This window comes from Chiloscyllium plagiosum, unplaced genomic scaffold, assembly GCF_037043375.1.
Source record: "Chiloscyllium plagiosum isolate Xiang-an unplaced genomic scaffold, Cpla_swu_hap1 HiC_scaffold_3, whole genome shotgun sequence".
Taxonomy (NCBI): domain Eukaryota; kingdom Metazoa; phylum Chordata; class Chondrichthyes; order Orectolobiformes; family Hemiscylliidae; genus Chiloscyllium; species Chiloscyllium plagiosum.
Genome location: NW_028270141.1, coordinates 68,083,941 through 68,095,383, shown reverse-complemented (window position 1 = coordinate 68,095,383; position 11,443 = coordinate 68,083,941). Strand labels below are relative to the sequence as shown.

The following is an 11,443-nucleotide window of genomic DNA, read 5'->3' as shown; positions in this document are numbered from 1 at the left end:
GTGTCAGAGATGGTCCAGGTAAATTTAAGGTCAGGGTGGAATGTGTTGGTGAAGTTGATGAATTGCTCAACCTCCTCGCGGGAGCACGAGGTGGCGCCAATGCAGTCATCAATGTAGTGGAGGAAGAGGTGGGGAGTGGTGCCGGTGTAATTACGGAAGATCAACTGCTCTACGTAGCCAACAAAGAGACAGGCATAGCTGGGGCCCATACGTGTGCCCATGGCTACCCCTTTGGTCTGGAGGAAGTGGGAGGATTCAAAGGAGAAATTGTTAAGGGTGAGGACCAGTTCGGCCAAACGAATGAGAGTGTCGGTGGAGGGGTACTGTTGGGAACATCTGGAGAGGAAAAAACGGAGGGCTTGGAGGCCCTGGTCATGGCGGATGGAGGTGTAGAGGGATTGGATATCCATGGTGAAGATGAGGTGTTGGGGGCCGGGGAAACGGAAGTCTTGGAGGAGGTGGAGGGCGTGGGTGGTGTCTCGAACGTATGTGGGGAGTTCCTGGACTAGGGGGGATAGGACAGTGTTGAGGTAGGTAGAGATGAGTTCAGTGGGGCAGGAGCATGCTGAGACAATGGGTCGGCCAGGGTGGTCAGGCTTGTGGATCTTGGGAAGGAGGTAGAACCGGGCAGTGCGGGGTTCCCGGACTATGAGGTTGGAAGCTGTGGGTGGGAGATCTCCTGAGGTGATGAGGTTCTGTATGGTCTGGGAGATGATGGTTTGGTGATGGGGGGGTGGGGTCATGGTCAAGGGGGCGGTAGGAAGAGGTGTCCTCGAGTTGGCGTTTGGCTTCAGCGATGTCGAGGTCAGTGCGCCAGACTACCACTGCGCCCCCTTTGTCCGCTGGCTTGATGGTGAGGTCAGGATTGGAGCAGAGGGATTGGAGGGCTGCGCGTTGTGAGGGTGAGAGGTTGGAGTGGGGCAGGGGGGTCGACAGGTTGAGGCGGTTAATGTCCCGGCCGCAGTTGGAAATGAAGAGGTCGAGGGCAGGTAATAGGCCAGCGCGGGGTGTCCAGGTGGATGCAGTGTGTTGGAGGTGGGCGAAGGGGTCCTCGGAAGGTGGGCGGGAGTCCTGATTGTGAAAGTAAGCTCGGAGGCGGAGGCGACGGAAGAATTGTTCGATGTCACGGCGTGTATTAAATTCATTGATGCGTGGACGGACGGGGACGAAGGTGAGTCCTTTGCTGAGGACTTGGCAACACTGCATGCTGTGAGCCCAGGGAAACTGTAATAACTATGAAGACTATAAACAAAGTCTGTATCCAATCAATTATTCAGGACAATTAGGAGTGGGGTTAAAAAATCCCACAAACAGTATTTGTTTGATACAATTGTGTGCTCTATGAGACAACCGAGGAGCAAAACTGGTTTGATGAAGTTAGCTATTGGGTAAAGACCTGAAATTATGCTGTTACTGAGTGCTTGAACGCAGCTTCTGCACTTCATAGATACGTAGATCTAGAAAGAAAGTCAATCAACCAAAAGAGTTGAGTTATCCATAGCAGACTAGCTCGAGAGAGGGAGTTGAAGTGCCAGATTATCAAAGTGAAGAATTACATATCTTGTGAACTTTAATGAGATGTAATGACCTACTGAATCAATAATATCTTAGCATTGGTAGGATTCTGTTGGATCTGTCATGTCTGTATTAGCTATTTAATGTGCACTTGAGGATATTCAGTCTCAGTTTATGACCCATATTTACCTCAAGCTAACTCAGAGTTTTAAAACGTAAAGTGTAGGTGTGTTGTAGCCTGTATGGGTGGAAAGGTTTACTTAGTTCAAAACCTAGAAAATGTGGCCTCTCTTAGTAGGTTTCCTGCATCTTATACTTCACAGATTTTATAAAACAATTATTCACGTCCAACCTAATTGTGACCATGACTGTAAGAGTTTTTTTTTCGTCTCCTCAAGTTCCAACTTCGCTTTGAAATCAATGATCAACTTTGCTTTTGTCGCCTAATAGACAGTGCATTACCACTCAGCACGTCAGAACATTTTTTCCCCATAGCGGCTCTGCACCTCTAAATCAACGCCTAGCGGGTTTTGTACCATTAACAAACATCCATAGCTTAGTCTTTGTCGAACTTCTCTGAATCAATCCCTTTCGTGCACAGTTCCATCAAATCTCCACTCGACCTCCTTTGCTCAAACCTGCTTCTCCAGTCTAATGTTATAGCTAAAAGCTCTTAACTTTGGAGTCATTTTTATAAAGCTTCTCTGAGCCACGTTCTTCCTAAAGTGTAATAACATAAATAGGGACTATCCTGTAATTGTAAACGAACCAGAAATTCCCTGTTTTTCATCACACTTCTATTTACATTGCACAGGATCCCCAATGCTTGGCCCATGCATGTGTTGCCATCTTCAAAGGAGCGTTGGACTTTACCCCCCACCAGCAATGCATGGTGCTCGTCAACATATTAGAATTGTATGTGTGATGAATGCAAAATAGTCAACGCATACACTTGCACTCATCTTTGGTTCAACAATTCAGGTAGAAGTAAAAGGAAAATCCCGTGATATTATTTTGAGACGAAGGAGAATGCTCCCACTGACTAAGTCAATATATAACAACATATTAATGGCAATTAGTTGAATTTTCCGCTGGGAGAGGAGGTTGTGTCATTCTGCGTCATGTATTCCTGTATTCATGTATAAAGTAATTTCAAACGAAAACTCGACAGCCTGCATTCATTACTGCAGAAGGTGTACCCCGATAGCTTTGAAAGTCACATCCAAAATCTGACTTGGTGTGGGATCTTGCTGTGTGCAGAAGACATGCATCATTGACCCAGGAAACAACTGTCACCGCTGCTTAAACCTACTTCATTAGTTATGTGGTATGTTTAGTTTTGGGCTGTCAGGAAATTCTTGGTGAAAAATGCTGTTTTTAATGTGGGGCCAATAGTTGTGTTTGCCTTAGGACGCTTGATAACGTTGATTTCCATGTGACTTCGTTGAAGATTGAACATTGATGGGTTTGCTTCAAAAACACAGGCTGGAGGATTTGAACTGCGAGTATCCGCAATGTCAGGGTGACTGGATCAGACAGTGCGATTGTACTGTAAGTGGAGATCGGAGTTCGAATCGGTGAGTCTTGCTGTACACAGTGGCGCGGTCGGGTTCAAGAACCGGCACTTTGCCAATTTCTAGACGTTTTTATTTTAACTTCTTTACGATGCCAGACATGGATTAGATTTCAAATATAATTGCCAAAGTTGTGAAATCTACGATGGAGCTGAGTCTTTTTTATGTGTGCAGTGTTCCCAAGCCTTCGGGTTTTAGGCGTTTAATCTTTGTGTGTGTTTCCCGCTATAGCCCCGTTCTTTAATTAATTCTTGTCATTTCATATATGTCTTCACATCTATTACACGTAAGTTTAAAATGTATTATACCTCTTCCGGTTTAAATTGTTTATTAATTGATTTTGAAAACACAGATCTTGGTAAATACATACCTTTTGAGACACGAACGATGATGAAGATTATTATTCGTAACTTTTATTGACCTGAGTGAAGCTCTGAGAAATCTTAATGGACATTGCCTTGGTAGAAATTAATGAGATACTAGTAAATACTTAACGTGTGTAATAAATGCTCGGTAGAGCGGCATAGGCTCCATTAGGCACTAGACCCCGTGCCTCGGTTTTACTTTAAAGTAAGTAAGTTGCTGTTAATTCTTAATCATTCCCCATCAGGGGGTCAACCCGAATCATTAGTACATTATAGTTCGGGATAAGAGGAAACCAATTGGAGTTTGATTTAACTATAAAGGGGCGGACATGTAGAGAGTGTTCCGACTTGTGAGCGAGCACATTTGGGGCATGAATACAACATGACTATTAACAGATTATAAAAATAATTAGACAAACTGTTAATTTAACAGAGAATTGTGTAAATAGGGAATTGACTCCACATGGAATAGTTAAAGCAGATGGCAATGATTATGTAAATTGAAACATAATAGATTTACAAGAGAATAAGGAATAAATAGATATATGCGGAGGGCCGGAAGGAATAAACGGAATGCGCTGGAGTTCCTATACAGCTAAAGAAATGATGTTGTGTTTGAGATTGAAGAAGAAAGAAAGATGTAATTGTTGGAGGATATTAATGACTAATCAAAGGGTGGAACAGCAGCAAGAGGCGTTCAACCTGGAGAACTCTGAAGTAATGCATTAGATTAGATTCCCTACAGTGTGGAAACGGGCTCTTCGGCCTAACAAGTCCACACCAACCCTCCGAAGAGTAACCCACCCAGACCCATTCCCCTATATTTACTCCTTCACCTAACACTACGGGTAATTTAGTATGGCCAATTCACCTAACCTGCACATCTTTGGACTGTGGGAGGAAAGCGGAGCACCCGGAGGAAACCCACCGCAGACACGGGGTGACTGTCCAAACTCCACACAGCCGCCCGAGGCTGGAATTGAACCCGGCTCTCTAGCGCTGTGAGGCAGTAGTGCTAACCACTGTGCCCCCATTAGGAGTAGACAATAAATAATAGGATCCTGAAACTGTACAGGAACAGAGGGAAACCCTATAATTGTAATACACGAATCTGTGAAGGTGACTAAGCACATAGAAAAAAGTCAAGAAGGCATTTTGGAAATTTACGTTAATGAGTTAAAACACATAATAAAGGAGCAGGGAGGTTATGCTGGAGCTAAATAGCACGAGTTTGCTTACTGCTGGAATACTGGGTACACTTCTGGTCATGTTACTATGGGTTAGATGTGTCTGCAGGAGAGAGGTTACAAGCAAGATTTATAAAGATGCTGCTTGGACTGTGGAGTTTCACGTTTGAGGATTCACAAGATAGGCAGGAGTTATTTTCTTTGGAACAAAGGAAATGGTGGAGGTGGAACATGTAATTGAAGTGTAAAAAATGAAAGTCTGGTTAAAATGTATAAGAAATCAAATTTGCCCTTGGGTGAGAGGGCATAGATTTATTAGAACAGGTCGGCTCAAGCTGATGTCAGGTGGTCTGTACAATTCCATTCTTTCGTTGAGACTTCCCAGTGGTTAGTTACAACCAAGAGACTTTTTAGGCCATGCTACACTCAATGCTTGTAGATCCATAAGCTTTGATGAATCATTTTTTTTGTTGCTTGCAATTTGTGTTTTATATCAGCTTTCTGTCAAAATGGTGACTTTTAAGGAATACAGGAGTTGTATGATTTTGCTATATTTAACTGTTCTAAGACATTTGTCACATTAACTCTGCCTAGAAACATGGGTGGAAATTGTTGCAAAGATTTCAGTAGGTCAATCAAAACATGTCAGAGGTGATTGAAGTGATGTTCAAAGTGACACACAGTGACATGGCAGTTGTCACGTTAGCATGGATGCTGTTATCTGTGCAGCTAAATGCAAATTAACTTCCTGGGTTTTGTGTAATTGAAGGTCAGATGAAGTCTTAGCCCACTGGCATAACACTGCATACTGTGAACTCAGGGAAATTCTAATAACTATGAAGATTTTTTAAAAAGTCTGTATACAATCAATTTTTCAGGACAATTAAGAGTGGGGTTCAAAAAACCCATAAACAGTATTTGTTTGATACAGGGGAGAAAGTTTGATACAGGGCAGGATGTACATCTACTACAAACCGACCGACTCCTACAGCTACCTGGACTACACCTCCTCCCACCCTGCCCCCTGTAAAAACGCCATCCCATTCTCCCAATTCCTTCGTGTCCGTCGCATCTGCTCCCAGGAGGACCAGTTCCAAAAACGTACAACCCAGATGGCCTCCTTCTTCAAGAACCGCAATTTCCCCCCCGACGTGGTCGACGATGCCCTCCACCACATCTCTTCCACTTCCCGCTCCTCCGCCCTTGAGCCCCGCCCTCCAACCGACACCAGGACAGAACCCCACTGGTCCTCACCTACCACCCCACCAATCTCCATGTACAGCGCATCATCCGCCGTCATTTCTGCCACCTCCAAATGGACCCCACCACCAAGGATATATTTCCCTCCCCTCCCCTATCAGCATTCCGTAAAGACCACTCCCTCCGTGACTCCCTCGTCAGATCCACACCCCCCACCAACCCAACCTCCACTCCCGGCACCTTCCCCTGCAACCGCAGGAGGTGCAAGACTTGCGCCCACACCTCCTCCCTCACCTCCCTCCAAAGCCCCAAAGGAAACTTCCATATCCACCACAGATTCACCTGCACCTCCACACACATCATCTATTGCATCCTCTGCACCCGATGTGGCCTCCTCTATATTGGGGAGACCGGCCGCCTACTTGCGGAGCGTTTCAGAGAACACCTCTGGGACACCCGGACCAACCAACCCAACCACCCTGTGGCTCAACACTTTAATTCCCCCTCCCACTCCACCAAGGATATGCAGGTCTTTGGACTCCTCCATCGCCAGACCACAACAACGCGACGGTTGGAGGAAGAGCGCCTCATCTTCCACCTAGGAACCCTCCAACCACAAGGGATGAACTCGAATTTCACCAGTTTCCTCATTTCCCCTCCCCCACCTTGTCTCAGTCAAATCTATCGAATTCAGCACCGCCTTCCTAACCTGCAATCTTCTTCCTGACCTCTCCGCCCCCACCCCAGTCTGACCTATCACCCTCACCTTGACCTCGTTCCACCGATCACATTTCCGACGCCCCTCCCCCAAGTCCCTCCTCCCTACCTTTTATCTTAGCCTGCTGGACAAACTTTCCTCATTCCTGAAGAAGGGCTTATGCCCGAAACGTCGATTCTCCTGTTCCTTGGATGCTGCCTGACCTGCTGCGCTTTTCCAGCAACACATTTTCAGACTTGTTTGATACACTTGTGTGAGATTGTACCAGTGGGAGAAAACCCACGAGCAGAACTGCCTCGATGAAGTTAGCTATTGGTAAAAGACCTGAAATTATTCTGTCACTGAGTGCTTGAGTGCAGTTTCTGCACTTCATAAATACATAGGCCTAGGAAAGAAAGTCAGTCAACCAAAACAGTCAGAATATCCATAGCAGACTAGCTCGAGAGAGGGAGTTTAAATACTAGATTAACAAAGTGAAGAATTACGTATCTTGTGAAGTTTAATGAGATTTAATGAGCTTCAGAGTCATTAATATCTCAGAGTTGGTGGGATTTTGTTGGATCTGTCATGTCTGCTTTAGGTATTTAATGTACACTTTAGGATATTCAGTTACAGTCTCTGACCCATATTTATCTCATGTTAACTCAGAATGTTAGAATATAAATTGTACATGTATTGCAGATTATGTGGATGGAAAAGTTTACTTTTCCTTGTTCAAAACCTAAAAAATGTGGCTTCTTTTAGTAGAAATCCTGCATCCTATACTTTACAGACTTCATAAAAAAGTTATTCACATCTAACCCAATTGTGACAATGATTGCAACAATTTTTTTTGGGTCTCCTCAAGTTCCAGTTTTGCTTTGAAATCAATGATCATCTTTGCTTTTGTAGCCTCATAGACAGAGTGTTCCAGGCATGACCACTCACCACATCAGAACTTTTTCCCACATATCTGTCTGCATCTCTAAATCAATGTCTTGTTGTTTTTGTACCATCAACAAACATCAATGGCTTTGTCTTTGTTGAACCTCTCCAAACCAATTCTTTTCATGAATAGTTCCATCAAATCTCCACTCAACCTCCTTTGCTCAGACCAGCTCCTGCAACCTAATGTTATAGCTAAATGTTCTTAAACTTGGAGTCATTTTTATAAAGCTTCTCTGAGCCACATTCTTCCCAAAGTGTAATAACCATAAATAGAAACAATCTGATAATTGTAGACCAACCAGAAATTCCCTGTTTTTCATCACAGTTCTTCCATTTACATTGCACAGGATCCCCAATGCCATCCTAGCTGCTTGGCCAATGCATGTGCTGCCATCTTGAAAAGAGCGATATACATGAATCCACACCCCCACTCCTTGCCCCCAGGCCTGCTGTTCCTAAACACTTTTTTACAATTGTGCGTGTGCGCTGAATGCAAAGTATTCAACGCACACTCTTGCACTCATCATTGGTTAAACCCTTCAGGTAAAAGTAAAAGGAAAATCCTATGGTATCATTTTAAGGTCAAAGAGAATTCTCCAACTGACCTGGGAGAAACACAAAAATATATTAATGGCAATTAGTTGATTTTTCCCCTGGGAGAAACGACTGTGTCATTCTGTGTCTATTTATTCCTCTCTATTGAAGTAATTTCAAACAAAAACTCGACAGCCTGTATCCATTACTGCAGAAGTTGTACCCCAATAGCTTTGAAAGTCACATCCAAAATCTGGATTGGTGTGGGATCTTGCTGTGTGCAGAAGACATGCATTAGTGACCCAGAAAACACCCGCTGCTTAAAAGCACTTCATTAGTTATGTGGTATGTTTAGTTTTGGGCTGTCAGGAAATTTTTGATGAAAAATGCTGTGTAAATTCATTTTATTTTTGTATGTCAATGGTTGTGTTTGTGTTAGGACTCTTGATAGCATTGATTTCCGTGTGACTTTCTTTAAGATTGAAGAAGACTTTATTGGGTATGCTGCAAAAATACAGTTTTAGAACACACACATGGTGTATTTGAACTGCGAGTATCTGCAGTATCAGGGTGACTTAACCAATCAATAGGATTGAGCAGTGAGTAGAGATCAGAGTTCGAATCTGTGAGTCTTGCTGAATGCATCAAACACAGTGGCATGGTTTGGTCCAAGGACCGCCACGTTGGCAATTTCCAAATGGTTTTATTAATTAATTTCAAAAGCACAAATCTTGGTACATATCTTTTGAGACATGAACGATGACGAATTTATTTGTTTTATGGTGATTATAAATTCCGAGAAATGTTGATTGGCATTGCCTTGGTAGAAATTAGTGAGATTCCAGTAAATACATAATGTGTAATAAATACTTGGTACACTGGCCTAAGCACATTGGCAATTTCCAGATGATTTTATTTTAACTGGTACTTCAACAGTGCTTGAGAACAGTGCTTTCTGGAGCCAGAACCTATAATAGGTCAAAGCAACAAAGCTATGAGTGCAAATAGAGGAGAATTGTTTAGGTTTTTTGATGGAGTTGTTACAACCGTATGTGTTCTGTGGCCATACCTCCAGCTTCCATTTTGCTTTCTCTCTGATACTCAGGGAAAGTAGATTTAGGAAACATTGTTGCTTGGACAAAAGGAGGAATTGGATCGTTACAGAGAAACCTATTCTCCACATCACTTGATAAACCGAAAGCATATCAAAATTAATCTCCGATTACCTAGAAAGTGAAGAACAAATTCAAAGAGAAGCAGAGCAACTGGGATGGAATAATGGATAAGCAGAAAAAAAGAAAGCACCAGAAATGCAAAGAAGGTTAATGAAAGAAATAAAATTATCACAGAGAGGCAATAATGTTTCATTCTAAAGTCTCTGTTGCTAAAACTTGTGAAATTAGGTATTTCAGCCAAAAGGAGACAAACAGTAAAGAATATATTCATAGATTAAAATATGTCAGTGGAGACATCTAAGTTCTGTAGAGTAGAAAATTCATTACTTTTACCATTGCTATATTTTAGTCTCCAACTGTTTAATTCATCAAACTTCTCAGTGGTCACATTGCAACAATGTTAAACAATCTACATTTCAGAAGACTGGGAAATCCACATGGGGCATGTGCAACATTATGGTTCATTTAATTTTCAATCATATTTTTGTGACGTTAAATCACAGTATCGTATAATTAGACATCAACATGGTCCCAGACCTGAAATTTATTTTAATTCTGGGTAAGACCCAGAATTTGCTATGATCCAGTCAGTGACCAGCAGCACTTTTTAAAAGTAGATAAAATTTGAAATCTCATTACTCACAAAGGGATTTTAATTAAATTTCAAAACGTTTCTTGTGACCTATTTCTGAGATAAGTATAATAGCAGCTCAATCCAAAAATATAGTCATGTGACATCTGGAAGCCATTTCTATGCTTTTGTGTCCATTTTAAAGATGATTAGCCTTCTTTACTTCATATAATACTATGATTACACAATTATTAACTCATTATTAACTCATCACCTTGTGTCTTTAATATTTCCAGTTGGTGACCCTTTCAACTTTCAGTTTTTCATTTCAAACTTCAGGAAGCCATTGTACTTTGCTTTGAAATACTGAATAAGCCCCTGTTTCTGTAATTCTGTTTTGTGTGGACATTGGCCAAGGGATAACATTCATTTTTCTGTGAAGAAGCTTTCCTATTACCTGATCCCATTCCATGTGTCATGCAAGATGCATGCCATATGGTAGCTTGGAAAGATGCAGAACAGTAAAGGTTTTTGGTTGTTGTCTTCCCATTGTCAATGAAAGAGTTGTTCTGACAGTGGAGTAGTCTGTAAATCTTTGTGACAGTGTTGGAAGTGGTGTCCAATGACATCCTTGGAGAAATTTATCCAGTTCTGCCTGGCCGGCACAATGTCAGGCGGTCATGGGGAAAGCCATATTTGGAATGCAAAAATCCTAAAAGACATACTTTCTTGATCTTATCCCTAATAATAATACCAGTATAAGAGATGATGATGAATGGGACAATTCATTTCTTAATATTTGATATTTACACAGCCTTGCCTCTAAAAGTTAGGTGCTGTGTCATCCTTATCTGAGCCTGAAGTAAGGTGAATTATGTAATTAGACAGTGCCTGATTATTTTCAGTGAAATCCATAAATTCAGAACTCAAAATTATGAAACATTAAAAGGTGAATCTTTAATGCAGTGCAAATGCTTGGATCTGAAGTGTTCCTAGGAAAATACACTCATAAATCTTGAAAATCCTAGAAATTCTGCAGAAAGCAAAAGCCTGTGCTGCAGCTGGAAGTGTAATTTGATCCCAAACCCATGTTGAGTCCATTACTGATAATGTTCGAGGGACCTGTGTTTGCATTACACCATGACAGGTTTGAATTCATAGTGCATTGATGACCACGAAGATATCATTAATTTTTATTTAAAAATCTAATTACTGTAAGCAAGGAAATTTGCCACCCTTACCTCTAGGTGCCATGGCAATGTGACAGGCACTTGACTACCTTCTGAAATGGTTTAGTAGGCCAGTTAGTCTGTCAAACCACTCAAAAGTTTCAAAAGAATGAATCAACATCCTGCCATTGACCCATGCACTGGAAGTAACCACAGGAAACTCAGCTCTGCCGACCCTGCAACACTCTCTCTCCTAAATTTTAGATTCTAGTTCCTAAATTGGGAGAGTTGTTTCTCAGACTAGTCAAAGAACAGCCTGAGGAGAAAGTGAGGTCTGCAGATGCTGGAGATCAAAGTTGAAACTTTATTGCTGGAACAGCACAGCAGGTCAGGCAGCATCCAGGGAACAGGAGATTCGACGTTTCGGGCACAGGCCCTTCTTCAGGAACAGCCTGACACAATCATACTCACAGAATCATATGTCACAGACAATGTCCTGGATAACACC

General features: G+C 42.2%; 1 protein-coding gene across 3 annotated transcripts in view; it reads left to right on the top strand.

Moving 5' to 3' along the window:
- Positions 1-3,007: 3,007 nt before the first annotated feature.
- opn5 (opsin 5) overlaps positions 3,008-11,443 on the top strand; it is a 70,833-nt gene continuing 62,397 nt past the window's right edge. For 2 of the 3 annotated variants that reach the window (XR_015751810.1, XM_043683123.2), the window contains exon 1: positions 3,008-3,092. The gene's annotated coding sequence lies outside the window, so the exon portion shown is untranslated. Of the gene's footprint in view, positions 3,093-3,258; positions 3,376-11,443 lie in introns of those variants that run through there. The other variant, XM_043683134.2, reaches the window with a different exon arrangement.